At 39.8% G+C, this 19,443-nt stretch overlaps 1 protein-coding gene across 1 annotated transcript in view; it reads left to right on the top strand.

Moving 5' to 3' along the window:
• LOC145434898 (inhibitor of Bruton tyrosine kinase-like) overlaps positions 1–19,443 on the top strand; it is a 351,018-nt gene that overhangs the window by 188,801 nt on the left and 142,774 nt on the right. The window lies entirely within an intron of this gene.

The raw sequence follows: 19,443 nt of genomic DNA, 5'->3' as shown, positions 1-19,443 counted from the left end.
CAAAGTTGAGATATTTTCCCCCGTCGCAATTTTTTATTAATCCAGCTTTTAAAGTCTGGACGAATCGCTCCGCTTCCCCGTTCGAGGCAGGGTGAAAAGACGGTGATACGATATGGCTGATTGCCAAATTAGAGCAAAACGTATCGAATTCATTCGATGTGAATTGCGGCCCGCCATCCGTGACAATTGTTATGGGCAAGCCTTCGAAAGAGAAGACTTCCCTCAAAGCGTTGACCACACACGAGGTTGTGGTAGAACCGACATTCATTACTTTCACGAAAGGATATTTCGAATGCGCATCGACGATGACAAGAAACATTTTATTGTTTGTTGGACCTGCGAAATCCAAGTGAATTCGTTCAAAGCTTTCAGAAGTTTTTGGCCATTCGCGATACTGACGATCAGGCGCTTTCATTACTTTGCGGCAAGCGTCGCATCTCTTAACGAGATTTTCAATGTCGCGATTAATGGAAGGCCATGCGATGTAACGTCGAGCCATCTGCTTCATTTTCGCGATACCCCAATGTCCTTCGTGCAACAATGATAAGACTCGCGAGCGAAGTGACTGCGGAATTACTACGCGCTGAAGACCATCAATATTGAGCATGACTATGTCTTCGTGCAGAGAAAGCGAATGTTTGCGAGTCGAAAACCAAGAAAAATCATCAATGTGCGTCTTTGGATTCCAATTACCATGAGTGACAGATAATTTTACTAGTTTCATGGTTTTGTCCTTCAGCGTCGCGTCGCGAATTTCATTGCGAGTTAACGGTAAGCCATCGAATGCCATATTAATAGCGTGAACGATCTCCGCGTTTTCACGAATTTCCAGTTCGTCTAACTCGGGGTCTGGACCCTTTGGTAGGCGAGATAAACCGTCGGCGTTTCCGTGCTGATTAGTCGGTTTATAGCGAATATCGTATTGGTAAGCCATGAGCGTTAGTGCCCATCGCTGTAAGCGTTGCGCTGTAATCACGGGAATTTTCTTGTCCCGCGAGAAAATAGCTAAAAGCGGTTTGTGGTCCGTCACGAGCGTAAATTTTCTACCATACAAGAATTGACGAAATTTATTGACTCCGTAAATGTTTTTGCGAATCAGAAAGTGTTTTCGACGCGTGCGCGATCGGTCTCTCTTCGCCATTGTGCTCGATTGAGAGGACAGCGCCGATTCCGAATTGAGAAGCATCAGTTGACAAAATGAGCTGCTTGTTTACATCATAATGAGCTAACTGCGTAGCGTCGATTACCTCGTTTTTGAGAATGCGAAAAGCTGCATCACAGTCCGCATTCCAAATGAATTTTGCGTCTTTTTGAAGAAGACGGTACAAGGCAGCGGCTTTATTCGTGAAATTAGGAATATTAGACTTTGCCCAGGAATGCCTGTAGCTGGCGAACATCCTAAGGTTTAGGCAACTGTTTGATTGCTTCAACGGATTTGTTAGACGGGCGTTTGCCGTCCTTGTCGATTATATGACCAAGGTACTCGATACTACTTTTGAAAAATTCACATCTCGCGAAATTGACGGTGAAACCGTATTCGGTGAGGCGCTCAAAGAGTAGCGATAAGTTGCGAAAATGATCGCGTTCATCAATGCCAGTAACGATTATGTCGTCGATAAAACTAGCAACACCGGGTAAGCCGGCGATCATGGCTTCAATACAGCGTTGAAAATTTTCGGGACTAGATGCGACTCCGAAACACATGCGTCGATAACGGAATAGACCGAATTGCGTTTTGATGACACACAAATTCTTCGCGTCATCATCTAATTCTAGCTGAAAATAAGCATCGGCAAGATCAATTTTCGTGAAAATACAACCACCCTGTAACTTGTGAAGGATTTCATCCAAGGAGGGCAGGGGATGTTGATCTATCTAAATTTGTTGATTCAATGCTTTGAAGTCACCACAAATGCGTACTGATCCATTTGATTTAGTGACGGCAACAATTGGTGCTGCCCAATCACTGTAATTGATTGGTTCGAGGATACCTTGATTGACTAATCTATCCAATTCGGTTTGAACAGCGATTTGCCTTGCGAAAGGCAAAGGGCGTGGCTTGTTAAATACGGGCTTGGCATTAGGTTTCAAGTGAATTGTCACCTTCGTCTTGGTGCATCATCCTAATACATTAGAGAAAACGGAGGGAAATTTGGACTGAAAAGATACCAATTTGTCGTTCGAATCAGAAATGTCAATAGTATTACATGATTGCCATTTGACCATCTGCGAGGAAATTGCATCCAAAGCAGACGTTCCCTTAGCGGTCATGGAGAAAGCATCGCTCCAATCGAGACCAAAAATGTTTTGCCCACGGTGTTCGTCGAGAACTACCAATTTTAAGCCAACTCGAACTTCCGAACCCACCTGCACGGTTACAGTGCAAATACCTTTCACTTTCAGTGGCTTGTCGCCATACGCTACGAAGGAGCAATGGTATGCTGAGAGTTTCGGAGAGCCCAAAGTTTTGTACCCAGTCAATCTCACCATGGCGGAGGGTGCACCAGTGTCCCACTGTGTCGGCAACGGAATGCCGTTGATGCTGGAGTTGATCCAGAGCTGGTTTCCTACGCGTCGATATAGTTGATCGATGTCGAAGGAGAGGAGTGGCCCTGAGCAGAAATTGACGGATGTGACCTGTTGCGTGATACTAGGTTTGGTAGACATGCACACAGGTTTGATATGACCTTTACGACCACATTTCTGACATACTGCATGTCGATATTGACAGTCTTTTCTCTGGTGATCGATGAAACAGCGGCTGCAGGATTTCAGTCTTTCCGGGAAGTTGCCTTGGATGGATTTGGAAGGTTTTCTCCCCTTCTGATAACCTTCCGTCATTTTGTTCACGCGTTCCAGCGTTCTCACGTATGTTGCGGCTACTTTGAGAACGTCGTCGAGGGATGGATTGGTTTGTGTTAGACAATGCCGTCTCACATCGGCGTTTCTTTATTGATGAGATCGCGCATTAGCTCATCAACGTAGCTCTGATCACAGCCTTCTCTAGAGCATGTGAAGTTGCAATCCTTGGAGATTCCGCGTAGAGTAGCGATCCAATCGGCGTACGGATTGTCCCGGTTGCATTTTACAGTTGTAAAATTCGTGCCTGGCTGCGCCTGCACATAAATGGAGTCTCCGAAGTGTGTAGACAACTTCTCAGTCAACGCGTCGAAGGATTGTGCAATGACATCAGCAGCACCAAACAAATTACGTAGGAGCGAGTACGTTTCAGGTCCAACCCATGAGAGTAGACACGCTCTTTTCTTTTCCATATTGGAAATGCCGTAAATTGCAAGGTGATGGTTGAATCGTTGCTGATATTGGTCCCATTTCTCCTTTGATTTTGCGAACGAATCAAACTTGGGAGCGGTAGCTTCAGATGTTGATGCACCGGGATTCAATCTCTGCGTTAATTGCGCCATTTCTTCTTTGTGCTGAGCATTTTGTTGCTTCATGTCTTCTTTGTGTTGGTTTTTTTGCTGTTCCAACCCAGCCATCACTTTCGCCATTGCTTCGTCATGCTGTGCGCGTTGTTCCGCCATCATTTCCTGCCGCTTCTCGAGCAGCTTCAGTATACCTGAATCCATGCTTTATCTTCGTCACAGAAATAACTATGAATCCGACTTCTGACACCAATTGTTATGTTCTTGACCTTGTTTGAACAATAACTCAATACGACGAGGTTGCAATACGGAATCAGTATATTGTACAGCAGAATAACTTTAGGCAGCGACACGATCCAGAGTGCAGTTAAATGAAAGACCACGAGACAACAGAACACAGGATATAAATACAAGCACGACACACGAGGAAATAATGATTGACGATAATTACTAATCCTATAGAAAGAAAGAGTTGCACGACACTAAAACGTAAATGCACGAACATAACAAGAACGAAGGGACTGTTTATACAGTGCAGGTTTGTGAAAGCGAGCACAGTTCCGAGCAATGTGGCTGTCACTGAGTCCTGAAATGTAGTAGCTGTGGTGTTGCTTCTTATTGACATCGCGGCGGTCTGCCTACCAAGTTCTGCAGCTGCACATGGGGACGACTTCAAAAGTTGGTAGGGGCTTGAATTGTTCGCACCACTTCCATACAATAACCCCACGCCATAGCAACTGCACATGGGGACGACTTCAAAAGTTGGTAGGGGCTTGAATTGTTCGCACCACTTCCATACAATAACCCCACGCCATAGCAAGTTCCCATTGGGGTGCAGAGCAGCCGAGTGTGTTTTTATGGCAATAAATGGCAATAAAGAAGAAAATGTCTTCCAGAGTGCAGTTCTTGACAGAGTCGCCAAGCACATCATGCAATATGTCGCGATGATCCAGATAAGTTATCTTCTATGATTTCTGTGTTAGCCAGGCTATATTGCAGCCAACCTTTTGCCAAGTTGAAGTATTCAATACAGGACAGTTTGACACCGCAGTCTTGCATCCATCGTTACCTTGATTCATTATATACTCAAAAGCATAAGTATCTAAAGAAAGAGTAGGATTGTTATCAACTAAACAAAGAATTTTGCCTAAAAACAATAGGTACATACTATGAATATTAATAAGCATTTTGGATGATCGGGGTCTGCAGATTTGCCAAACATGAAGCACACTGAAAGATCTTTCTGGATAGGTGGCGATAATGGTGTGGAATGAACTCCAAGATACGAAAAACTTTAATTCGCTGTATCGCCCTTTCAACATGAATACGGGCTCGCGATAACTCTTTGTTGGCTGATACTTTCTGAGGAGTGAATTGAGAGGATTGCTTAAAAATGATGGAAGGTTCACAGTAACTCCTGGAGGAAGTATGCTGTGAATTGCAAACCCCTTGTCAGCTAAAATCAAGTCCCCAGGTTCCAATAAGTCAAGGATTCCACAATCTTTTGTAATGGCATTATCTGACGTGGAGCCTGCATAAAGTTCTGACACAAACGTTGTCGTTCCATTAGGTGCGACTCCAACTAATGCTTTCAGTGTGTTACCTTTTTTGTAGTGGCTAAACGTTTGACAATTTTTGCCAAGATCATCGGGTTTGGCTGTTCGTACTTCAGTACAATCTAAAATTACTCTGCAGTTAGGAAAACTACGGAAACACTCTGGAGCACTCATCTGGCATTTGAGCAATGACGGAAACTTTTTGACCATCATACCTGTGTGGAAAATGGCATGCATGACCTCAATCAAACTTAGAAAAACATTGGTAACAGACCCCCTACTAACATTGAAGCGAACAGCCAAATCTAGATTTGGCAAGTTGAGTCTTAGTTTCATCAGAGTTAGCAACACTGGGTCTTCGATTGAGAGGATTTTAACATTCCAGTTGTATTGATACTTGACCGTAAATCGCTGTATCATTGCAACAACTATGTCGAAAGTTTTTTTGTCCGGTAACGAAGTATACATAGCTATCTTCTCTGCACTATCTTTAAAACTGTCGATGAATTGCTTGTGATTGGCCTGTTTCAACTTTATATTGTCTGAACGTAATTCTTCTTTTTCTTTCTCAAGAGCTAACACACGTTTCCTGAAAATAGCTATTTGTTTTTTCATTTCTTCCACACCATCATTTTCTGCATGTATCCCTGTAGGTAGCACATTCACTATTTGTGGTCAACAAATCTGAATGTTTTTTTTTTTGGGGGGGGGGGGTGAATATCCTCATTCTTTTCTCAGGGCCACTGCAGTCTATTCTCTTGCATTCGTTCTATTCAAATCTAGTAGGTCCTACCACCTAGCCCATTGGAAAATGCCAGCTGCATATTCTTGTATTTGTCGTTGGCGTAAACCCTTTCTCTCTCCCAAAATACATTACAAAAATGTAATTCAAGTGGTTCATCTCAAAAATTATTGCCATTGATTACACAGTCTTGACTTACAAAAAGCAGAGCCTTCAATTTAAATACAATTTATCATCCACCCCTTGCCTTATTAATTTCAGCCACTTTCCCATTGCTTTCTTGCATTTCGGAAGTCGATAGAAAGACAACTCTGGATTGGTTTCTCTTCTATTACGACATTGTGGCACGCCACACTGTGGCATTTTGAGCTACTGCAAAACAACATAAACCATTCTAGTAACCATCTAAAAACCCTGAAACTCGCTAATTGTACTACGATGATACCATAAAACCTCCAACTGTACTACAAACAACCTCACTAAGACAGAAAATACGAATTGAAAACAGACCAATATCGGACATTAACACGGGCCCCAGCGAACCTCAAGTCACGTGACTTTCGAACCCAATGCAGCTTTCTCCTTGACATTCATTTTCTGAATGAAGTTTTGGTCACGAATAAGTGTACGTGAATAAGTGTACGTATCTGTTGTCCATAAAACAATCCTGCTTTAATTTTATCATATGACAAAGCAGGGAAAGTATGAAGAAGATGACGAAAGGATTCATTGTCAGGATTTAGAGCTTTAACAAACTGTGTCATGAGACCTAGATTGATGTGCATGGGGTGGAAAAACAATTTTGTGTCTGCTTACGATTGGGTTGTGTGTTACATTAGGCATGCCAGCTTGAAATGTTTCACGTAAGGGCCACTCCTTCTGTGTCCAATGTTTGTTCACGTGCTCTGCTGTCCCACATGCATAGATAACATGGAAATTTAGTGTATCCTTTTTGCTGACCTAGCAGAAAACTAACCATTTTGAGGTCAACACAAATGATCCAGTTGTGCTCATGATATCTGAGCAAACCCATAACAGTTGTAATGTCATCATGCCGTTCCTTCAAAACAGTGGAGTGACCAACTGGAACAGCTCCATAAACATTTCCATTGTGTAAAAGGACACACTTGAGGCTTCGCTTGGAACATGTCCAAAAACAATCACCATTCTCCTGGATCATACGAGGAGATACCCAATTGTCCGAGAAGACCAGGTATATCGTTGCAAAAAAACAGCTTATTTTCCTCTGAAAAATAGGGAAGAAAGAGTTCTTCTCTTTTTCGAAAAAAGGATACCTTTACAGATTGATCCAGAACCTGTTTTTGAGTCTGGAGGCTAAGAGCTCAGCTGCTTGCTTGGACAAATCTAAATCACGTACGAAGTCATTCAGTTCTGATTGATTAAACTGCTGAACAGCTACTCTGGTTTGACAAGAAGAGTGTTCAGATTCAGATCCTGTATCTGTTCTTTTATACTCCATTTCCATAACCTCTTCCCTTTGCGATTCAGTTTCCTCATCTTCAGAAAATGTAAAACCACTAAAAACTGGAGGAGGGAATCTATCAGAGTGCGGAACAGGTCGTATAGCTGATGGTATACTTGGATAAGAAAGCATTTGTCGGCTCTTCCTGCCAACACCTTTTGTATTTACCATGCAAAAGTAGCAGTCAGTCGTGTGATCTTGGGGTTCACGCCAGTAGTATAGTAGATCGGTCGTGACCTGGCTGGGGTTCTTATGGGCCCGCTCGCACATCGTATTGAAAACTCGTGTTGGTGACCACACCCTTTTAGACCCCCTATCGCTGGTGACTTGCCATTGTTTCTTATGGGATCTCTGATGACCCCACCCTTTCGGGTATAGGGCTCGCTCATGACCTGCCGTGAAAACTCGTAGTGATGATGGTACCCTTTCAGACCCCCTATCGCTCGTGATGTGCCAATGGTTCTTATGGGATCTCTGGTGATGTGTCATTGTTTCTTACGCGGTCTCTGGTGATGTGCGATTGGTTCTTATGGGATCTCTGGTGATGTGCCATTGTTTCTTATGGTATCTCTGGTGACGGCAACCTTTCGGGTATAGGCTGCGTCGGTGATGTACCTGTCATGTATTCTTACGGGATCTGTGGTGATTCGCCATGTGTTCTTATGGGCGCGGCCGTGAATTGTCCTTTCGGGTATTGGCATCTCTCGCACGTCGTACTTTCGCATGCCGTACTTTCGCGTATAGGTTGTGTTGGTGATCCGCCATGTGTTCTTATGGGTGTGGCGGTGATTCGTACTTTCGGGTATATACATCTCTCGACCGGTGTTGAATATGTATATATACATCTCTCGACCGGTGTTGAATATGTATCAAGTAAATAGTCATGTGAATGAATCTTTGTTAATGTGTATATCGTGCCGCACAAACGGAAACGCTGTTTGTTGTGAGGATTAAGCAGGGCGACCTATATTTCGAATGACCTGCGCGCTGAATTGTTTCACGGCCAACCGCGTGCTACTATCGATTGTTACACTATTCCATTCAGTGCAAAATAGTTTGATCGTAAATTATTATATATGATGTCGTAGTTTAGTCGTGTCAAATGTCCGATCGTGTTCTCTTTCCTCGCTATTGATTGCTAGCTGAATAATACTTTCGGATTATTCACACCGCTGTTTCGCACCTACAAAATAGTCTGCTGTTGACAACCACAACTTCATCGCGATAGCACAATTTTCACACCTCGATCAGTAGAACAACACCGCGCTAACCCAGTTGTCGAAACACATAGGTCATACATTTTACGTGAAATGAAATATTGTATGGGACATCTCTCACACGGTGTTGAATATGTATCAAGTAAAGAGTCACGAGTATCGCTAGACAGGAAATTCACTAAACCGCAGTGCAATGCGCGATTTTGAAAAGGATTATCGCGACCGCGTTTTGATATGTGTGACCCACTAAATACATCCGTTTTGGAAACGCGACCTGATATGAGGATTTCGAGCGCGCACTATCGTATCGATTATTACACTAATCCAGTCAGTACTATCACATTCAGGAGTATTCAGTATTCAGCAGTGACACAAAAAGCAACCAACAAATAACCACGCTCGTAAATTAACACTTCAAAAAGTGTAAAATAGATTGCAAATCCCGCGATCGCTAACAAGATAATGTCTCGGGCATAACCATTTTAGTGACTTGGTGTTAAAGACATACCGATCGCTCACAAGGTAATATTTCGGTACTTAGTTTGTCACAGAGCCGTCGCAGACGGTGATTCGAAAACCAACAATTTGACACTTTCTGGTGGTCGCTATATGTTTTGACACTTCGAACAGTGGGTGACTTTAGTTGCGCGATAAGAATATTCAACCAATGTATCAATTTGCCAACTCGAAATGAAACTTACTACACAAACCAAGTTGATTCATATCTGAATGTGTTAATTCGGTACAATTCTAATTATTTTGAGAAATCTTTTCGTGATCTTTTGATTCGACCATAACCCGAATATTACTGACGCCGACTATCAGCCACATTGAATTATTCGCACATTCCACGCCGCTGTTTTCACACTTATAGAATCAATACCAACTATAATTCTACAAGAATCAAGAATCACAAGTATGTGCATTATACAGTTATTGTCTTTATCAACACGAAATCAAACTCTTAACAAAAACACGCATCTTATCACTCGTCAACTCTATCATGAAAATCCTCGAGTCCTTATCATCAAAAATGTTATAGCGCGGCGTCGGAATCCATTCGTGAGATGTACTAAAGGTAAATCCAGATAATCCAAAATGAAATATTTGGACTTTGACATAGTCTGAATCGAAATATATTGACAAACATGACTACCAACTTTGATCCAGTCACATTTCAAGATCATACTTTGAAACAATCCCTGAAACTTACAGCTCTATTCACGACCGAGTTTTCCGTTTATCAGTTTCAGTAAATACTATCGCGATATTTTAATGTGTTACTACACACAATAGAATCAATCAATGAAATAACACCTGTTGTAAATATTTCTAACTTGACAACCACTTGTGCATACCACGATCGACTTGTGACGCGATGAGTTAAATCGGAATATTTCAATCTATTTGTCGAAACCTTGAACAAACTATCAGGTTATTTTTTGTTGCAATCGAGTGAACGGAAATAGTATTACATCTTCCCATACACAAAAGAGTAAAATACAAAAAAACCTTGTCAAGTCAATCCGTTTGTAACTTACCCAACCAAAACAAAAAGTATCCTTATGAAAAGTAGACAAGACTACGCAAGTAATCACTACAACCAACAAACATATCAAGTTCGGTTTTAGGCATATACCACCAACTCGCCTTATTGGAATGTCAGCAACTCTTTACGGTCATAGTTACAACCACATTATCTAATTTACCCGACCAACTCGTCATGATCATTCCTGAAATCAACACAAACATGACCACTGACTTGAGTTAACCACAAAACAGCATCAAGTTTTAAATCCGCTTGCAGCTGACGGATTATTCGAATGCATCGATGGAGAATATTATTGAACTCGTCGGTATTGTTACTTCAACAAATTACACCGACTGCGAAAGTTAATATCGAATGGTAAGACTTGATCACATATTTATTGATCACAGACATGACAACATTACCGAGATTTTATAAACTAGTCATATTACGCTACACATCTATCAATATCAAAATGCGAGTCATCCAATTTTTCTACTAAAGTAACATTTCACTTTCGGATTCGGATTCGGTATAGTCATACAAATTGTATTAAATCCAACATCAAAACAAAAGGACTTTTTTAGTTCATTGAAATCAAATCATTCGTCTTCGACTTGTGCTTTTTTAGATTACCCGCGACAATTCGTTTCGAGTGAGTTGTAACCGAAGTCAAGATATCTTTGTGTCCACAGATATGGAATATGAATATAGCTAACACAATGACGAATCGACGTTTCAGAGTATTTCACGGATGTAATAAACTTGTTAGTGTCGCCTATCTAAAAGTACGCACGCGTTCGATTTCCATACCGACTGTTGCGATGTTTAGGATTCACTTACAATAACCACGGGTGAGGATTTAACATCAATGTCGTTACTATCGGAATTCACAACAGGGAATTGAAACATTGCACAGGGCGAAAATATCTCTTTGATATCAAAACACTACACCAAGTACACGATTAATACTCAACTCCGCTCACACTTTTCTATAATACATGCTAAAGGTAAAATATCACGAGGTCGCACTCTAAGACTTTGATCATTACAAAAGTAAATTGGAATATGTTTGCTAGATGCATTCAAATCAGCTAGAAATGTCTGGTGCACAACAATCGTAATATCAAGGAAGTACTTGCTACACTATAATTCACTAAACGTGTTTTGTATTGTTGTTCGTTTGTAGTATTGATTGTTTTTGAACCCTCAAATAATAATTCCCGACATGAAACTAAGCCGCCGAAAGTCGTTACCATCACAAAGAAACAATTTACACGATGTTTGCCAAATGTATCCTATAGTTAGGTGTACTGGAATTATTTGTAAAACACACTCTGGTAAAGAAATCGAAAAGATATCCTACACCTAAATCTGATAAAACCATTTTGCACTTTGTGTTCGTCAGTAGTATCCATTTGAATTTTTCCATTTCCTCTCGTCAAAGTAGATGTAATCATAGTCGCTAAAGAACTTACTGGGATGTGTTTGAATTCTAGACATAGTTCTAATTTACTCGACGCAAGACCCAAGAACAACCGTAGTTTACAACCGTGCACACGTATCCAAAATATCGCACACTCCGCTATTCCTAAAGTATACAAACACCCGATACAAAATATTACTTGTTGTGTTGTTGCGGTATCATCTTCACAATATCACCCTCAATTCAAATGATGTTTATGTGTAACATGCTATTGATTTGAATCACACCCACCTGGCGGAGGAGGATTTACTCAATCTTTACAAAATGGATATTGACCAACATCACATCATCGGATTGTATCTGTTTTGCTGGATATGAGTTATGTTAGTTTAACAGTAAACAAATTTCACCCTCTTGGATTATGAACTCAATGCGTTAGCAGTCATTCAATATTTTGTTTGTGTCAACCAGTTACTTTGTATGTTACTCCACAACTCTTACAAAAGTACGAAGGATATTAACATCACACTAAGTAATTAACTTTACTCGATATTCTCGCATTACGAAACTAAAGAATGGTTGGTTAGACTCTACAAACTGTTTCGATATCACAAGACCTTTATTGTCTGAATGGGTGTTCATGTATCTTAATAATCAAATAGTTCAACACAGAACTAGTACTAACAGAAACATCAGAGAGTTGTTTACACAAAAGTTTGTATGTGTACAGTATGTGAATACCATGTGTAAGTCCAGCACAATTGCGGTATCCATCCTAGTTTAGTTAACACAAATTTATTACAACGAGGGCACGTAAACTTTCGTGAAAGAAAAGCATACTCACTCCCAGAGGGTTATGTCAATGCCATAGCAGTACCCCAACAACAAAGTACATATGTTTTCTAGTCACGGTCCTTACATCTTTCACATAGATCAATCTACTTTGCTAACGAAAAGTGCTGAGTCATCACATGATCACCCTCACAGCAAAACAGCTAGTAGATATTATCATTCAAAAAATTCCTAACCCTTTACACACCAGTGACAAATCATACAACGAATTACACACCAGTGACAAATCATACAACGAATATGTTTTGTGGGTCGAATTGTTGTTCAGTGTCAAGTCTACCTGTTAAAACTTACATTAAAACAACACAGTCACAATTCAATTAAAACCTCGAATCTATTTTCATTTCGTCACATACAGAAAAATAAATTTTCTTTCCCCAACACATACTTGTAACCAATCGCTTTCATTAAACACACAACTTCATAAAAGTATTTACTTTCTACAACATAGACATTCCGATGTAGTCAAGAAATATTTTTATTAATCAAAATCATCGACTTCTGTTTACGGTGTTAGTGTGTGCATGTCATACACGTGGGGCCCGTATTAAAATGGACACGACACAACTGAATGTAAGGAGATAGAAGTCTATCGCATCGATTTACATGTGGTCTTCGCTGCGGTTTCAAAAAACGAATCATCTCTTTTGCATTGATCTAGACCGAGCAAGTTAGTTAATGACCATGATTGTGTTTGTCATATTCGAATGATAGGGTTACTGTCAAATCTACATACAACAACCTTCTGGCACTCATAATAGCAATTTCATTCTCTCCCTTCGTAGTCATATACCCCCCAACTCGGCTTTTTTGTTCATCGACAGCTGCGTTTAACAAGACCAACGACACTGAACCCACGACGTTTACCTATGTAAAATTATCATTTTCACTTGGCGATCTATCCTTTCCTAGAGTAACAAACCCTTGTCGTTTACAAATCTATTTTTTTCCTACAGCAAAAAACTATTTTCACTTGGAAAAATACTTTTACCTAGAGTAACTAATCATTTTCTTTTGAAAATATATTTTCTCCCTGGGTAACAAACCCTTTTCGTTTGGAAAACTATCATTTACCTGAGTACCAATACCGTTTTCACTTGGAAATTTATTTTTTCCCTGGGTAACAAACGTTTTTCACTTGGAAATATATTTTTTCTCTGGGTAACAAACCTTTTTCACTTGGAAATATATTTTTTCCCTGAGCAACAAACCTTTTTCACTTGGAAATCTATTTTTTCCCCGGGTAACAAACCTTTTTCTTTTGGGGATCTGGCGTTTACCCAGTGTAACAATACATTTTCTCTTGGTCATCTAGCTTTTCCTAGAGTAACAAAACCATTTTCATTTTGAAATCTGACAAACACACCTGACAATTTGATATTTTTGTATATTGTTACAACGGATAGCGACAAAATATACACCAACAACAACTCCAATACATTTGTGTAATCGCATATTCACTTGTGCTGATGCAACCCATCAAAATCATCGGTTACCCACATACAATATGCTGCTGTACATCGACGTTTATGTTTTTGGAAAATTAGACAATACGCTTCGATAGTTCTGTGATGTCCGGGTTCGTGCTTTGGATTTTCCAGAGTCAAAATGTTTGAATAAAACACCTCCTTGACGATGGTTGGTATGTGGATAACGGTGTTCGGAAAACGGTTGGATTTATGTCACCCATCGCGATAACAATTCCAGGTCGAGTTTTCCCCCCGCGTGTTTACTATATTGTGTCTTTATTGGTCATGTATGTCTCGACATTCAGTTTGAAATCGGAAACCCTGATAAAGTATGTAACCGGATCCGGATATCAACTCTGAATCGATAAACCAATGAACAATATTCAAAGTAAACATGTTACACCCTGTGTTTCCACGAAAAAATACCATCCAGACATACGTCGCGCTTGTTTGCCCACATCAGTATACGCGTAAATGGAGGTGTGTGACATTGCATGCAATGTGTTGGTATACAAACATCGATCCACAGACATTATCATAGCCGGTAGTTTTGATGTAGATCGAATGTCATCACACCCGATAACAATGTCATACCAATAAGCCACATTGCAATGACTCTTGAGTCCGCGCTATTACATCGATATTTCGGCACCGTTCACTGATTTACTCGATGGTGTTATCGTGTTGTAACATTACAAGATAGTAACATTACAAGATAGTCATGGCCCTATCTCCGGACAGACCACCCAGACCAATTGGATACATCGGTCAATATCCATCGTGTTGTCGACACCGAAGTTTTCTGCTGAGACTGCAGCGTTTGACCAACGTGAACTATCGAATCACGGGTGCTCGAAATGATTGCGATCAGTCTTTCACTAAATCACGATGCATGGATGTCACTACTCCCACATAACGACTCCAGATAAATATCGTGAACAGTGATTCTGCAAATCTCGGACTGATACTGTGATCCAATAAGGTGTGTTTCTGTGGAATGAAGACTGCAATCGTACACCACAATAGAACACTACCTTGCGATTTCACACGCAATCATAAAACACATCATCGTAAGGGTCCAGTTCGTCCGGTGACATTTCGAAACGGTCGTCGCCACAAGAGATCGGTATCATTTTGAAACGACATCGTCACAAGTCTATTGACGTCGATTCTGTTGGTCATGTCAATCCGTTTCACAATCCACCGTTTTTCAACTCCCCGCACCATAGTGTTACGACACAGACAAGAAGCGTCGGTAGAAATAATAAAACACAGAAAGCACACTTTGGTGTTATTTGACATGGATTTTACACCCGACGAACCTTACATTCGAGCGATGCATTGGAATGACGCTTGCATTATTGACGTAGAAGGAACAGAAATGTGTCGATTTATTGGTTTCGTACATATCCAACAAAAACCAGGGTATGTTATTGTGCGTGGTTCGCATATTCGACTGTGAACGCTCTATTGGTATATGCTGTATAGTTCACTTTCACCGTCGTGCGAATAACCCATGTTACGGTTCGATGTTTGTGTGTCTGTATGTCACGCTTCAGATTGACTCAGAGTCATTGCAATGTGGCTTATTGGTATGACATTGTTATCGGGTGTGATGACATTCGATCTACATCAAAACTACCGGCTATGATAATGTCTGTGGATCGATGTTTGTATACCAACACATTGCATGCAATGTCACACACCTCCATTTACGCGTATACTGATGTGGGCAAACAAGCGCGACGTATGTCTGGATGGTATTTTTTCGTGGAAACACAGGGTGTAACATGTTTACTTTGAATATTGTTCATTGGTTTATCGATTCAGAGTTGATATCCGGATCCGGTTACATACTTTATCAGGGTTTCCGATTTCAAACTGAATGTCGAGACATACATGACCAATAAAGACACAATATAGTAAACACGCGGGGGGAAAACTCGACCTGGAATTGTTATCGCGATGGGTGACATAAATCCAACCGTTTTCCGAACACCGTTATCCACATACCAACCATCGTCAAGGAGGTGTTTTATTCAGACATTTTGACTCTGGAAAATCCAAAGCACGAACCCGGACATCACAGAACTATCGAAGCCTATTGTCCAATTTTCCAAAAACATAAACGTCGATGTACAGCAGCATATTGTATGTGGGTAACCGATGATTTTGATGGGTTGCATCAGCACAAGTGAATATGCGATTACACAAATGTATTGGAGATGTTGTTGGTGTATATTTTGTCGCTATCCGTTGTAACAATATACAAAAATATCAAATTGTCAGGTGTGTTTGTCAGATTTCAAAATGAAAATGGTTTTGTTACTCTAGGAAAAGCTAGATGACCAAGAGAAAATGTATTGTTACACTGGGTAAACGCCAGATCCCCAAAAGAAAAAGGTTTGTTACCCGGGGAAAAAATAGATTTCCAAGTGAAAAAGGTTTGTTGCTCAGGGAAAAAATATATTTCCAAGTGAAAAAGGTTTGTTACCCAGAGAAAAAATATATTTCCAAGTGAAAAACGTTTGTTACCCAGGGAAAAAATACATTTCCAAGTGAAAACGGTATTGGTACTCAGGTAAATGATAGTTTTCCAAACGAAAAGGGTTTGTTACCCAGGGAGAAAATATATTTTCAAAAGAAAATGATTAGTGACTCTAGGTAAAAGTATTTTTCCAAGTGAAAATAGTTTTTTGCTGTAGGAAAAAAATAGATTTGTAAACGACAAGGGTTTGTTACTCTAGGAAAGGATAGATCGCCAAGTGAAAATGATAATTTTACATAGGTAAACGTCGTGGGTTCAGTGTCGTTGGTCTTGTTAAACGCAGCTGTCGATGAACAAAAAAGCCGAGTTGGGGGGTATATGACTACGAAGGGAGAGAATGAAATTGCTATTATGAGTGCCAGAAGGTTGTTGTATGTAGATTTGACAGTAACCCTATCATTCGAATATGACAAACACAATCATGGTCATTAACTAACTTGCTCGGTCTAGATCAATGCAAAAGAGATGATTCGTTTTTTGAAACCGTAGCGAAGACCACATGTAAATCGATGCGATAGACTTCTATCTCCTTACATTCAGTTGTGTCGTGTCCATTTTAATACGGGCCCCACGTGTATGACATGCACACACTAACACCGTAAACAGAAGTCGATGATTTTGATTAATAAAAATATTTCTTGACTACATCGGAATGTCTATGTTGTAGAAAGTAAATACTTTTATGAAGTTGTGTGTTTAATGAAAGCGATTGGTTACAAGTATGTGTTGGGGAAAGAAAATTTATTTTTCTGTATGTGACGAAATGAAAATAGATTCGAGGTTTTAATTGAATTGTGACTGTGTTGTTTTAATGTAAGTTTTAACAGATAGACTTGACACTGAACAACAATTCGACCCACAAAACATATTCGTTGTATGATTTGTCACTGGTGTGTAAAGGGTTAGGAATTTTTTGAATGATAATATCTACTAGCTGTTTTGCTGTGAGGGTGATCATGTGATGACTCAGCACTTTTCGTTAGCAAAGTAGATTGATCTATGTGAAAGATGTAAGGACCGTGACTAGAAAACATATGTACTTTGTTGTTGGGGTACTGCTATGGCATTGACATAACCCTCTGGGAGTGAGTATGCTTTTCTTTCACGAAAGTTTACGTGCCCTCGTTGTAATAAATTTGTGTTAACTAAACTAGGATGGATACCGCAATTGTGCTGGACTTACACATGGTATTCACATACTGTACACATACAAACTTTTGTGTAAACAACTCTCTGATGTTTCTGTTAGTACTAGTTCTGTGTTGAACTATTTGATTATTAAGATACATGAACACCCATTCAGACAATAAAGGTCTTGTGATATCGAAACAGTTTGTAGAGTCTAACCAACCATTCTTTAGTTTCGTAATGCGAGAATATCGAGTAAAGTTAATTACTTAATGTGATGTTAATATCCTTCGTACTTTTGTAAGAGTCGTGGAGTAACATACAAAGTAACTGGTTGACACAAACAAAATATTGAATGACTGCTAACGCATTGAGTTCATAATCCAAGAGGGTGAAATTTGTTTACTGTTAAACTAACATAACTCATATCCAGCAAAACAGATACAATCCGATGATGTGATGTTGGTCAATATCCATTTTGTAAAGATTGAGTAAATCCTCCTCCGCCAGGTGGGTGTGATTCAAATCAATAGCATGTTACACATAAACATCATTTGAATTGAGGGTGATATTGTGAAGATGATACCGCAACAACACAACAAGTAATATTTTGTATCGGGTGTTTGTATACTTTAGGAATAGCGGAGTGTGCGATATTTTGGATACGTGTGCACGGTTGTAAACTACGGTTGTTCTTGGGTCTTGCGTCGAGTAAATTAGAACTATGTCTAGAATTCAAACACATCCCAGTAAGTTCTTTAGCGACTATGATTACATCTACTTTGACGAGAGGAAATGGAAAAATTCAAATGGATACTACTGACGAACACAAAGTGCAAAATGGTTTTATCAGATTTAGGTGTAGGATATCTTTTCGATTTCTTTACCAGAGTGTGTTTTACAAATAATTCCAGTACACCTAACTATAGGATACATTTGGCAAACATCGTGTAAATTGTTTCTTTGTGATGGTAACGACTTTCGGCGGCTTAGTTTCATGTCGGGAATTATTATTTGAGGGTTCAAAAACAATCAATACTACAAACGAACAACAATACAAAACACGTTTAGTGAATTATAGTGTAGCAAGTACTTCCTTGATATTACGATTGTTGTGCACCAGACATTTCTAGCTGATTTGAATGCATCTAGCAAACATATTCCAATTTACTTTTGTAATGATCAAAGTCTTAGAGTGCGACCTCGTGATATTTTACATTTAGCATGTATTATAGAAAAGTGTGAGCGGAGTTGAGTATTAATCGTGTACTTGGTGTAGTGTTTTGATATCAAAGAGATATTTTCGCCCTGTGCAATGTTTCAATTCCCTGTTGTGAATTCCGATAGTAACGACATTGATGTTAAATCCTCACCCGTGGTTATTGTAAGTGAATCCTAAACATCGCAACAGTCGGTATGGAAATCGAACGCGTGCGTACTTTTAGATAGGCGACACTAACAAGTTTATTACATCCGTGAAATACTCTGAAACGTCGATTCGTGATTGTGTTAGCTATATTCATCTTCCATATCTGTGGACACAAAGATATCTTGACTTCGGTTGCAACTCACTCGAAACGAATTGTCGCGGGTAATCTAAAAAAGCACAAGTCGAAGACGAATGATTTGATTTCAATGAACTAAAAAAGTCCTTTTGTTTTGATGTTGGATTTAATACAATTTGTATGACTATACCGAATCCGAATCCGAAAGTGAAATGTTACTTTAGTAGAAAAATTGGATGACTCGCATTTTGATATTGATAGATGTGTAGAGTAATATGACTAGTTTATAAAATCTCGGTAATGTTGTCATGTCTGTGATCAATAAATATGTGATCAAGTCTTACCATTCGATATTAACTTTCGCAGTCGGTGTAATTTGTTGAAGTAACAATACCGACGAGTTCAATAATATTCTCCATCGATGCATTCGAATAATCCGTCAGCTGCAAGCGGATTTAAAACTTGATGCTGTTTTGTGGTTAACTCAAGTCAGTGGTCATGTTTGTGTTGATTTCAGGAATGATCATGACGAGTTGGTCGGGTAAATTAGATAATGTGGTTGTAACTATGACCGTAAAGAGTTGCTGACATTCCAATAAGACGAGT

The sequence above is a fragment of the Botryllus schlosseri genome, chromosome 3 (assembly GCF_051294905.1).
Source record: "Botryllus schlosseri isolate E-star chromosome 3, Bs_hap1, whole genome shotgun sequence".
NCBI lineage: Eukaryota > Metazoa > Chordata > Ascidiacea > Stolidobranchia > Styelidae > Botryllus > Botryllus schlosseri.
This window is presented reverse-complemented; position numbering and strand designations above follow the sequence as displayed.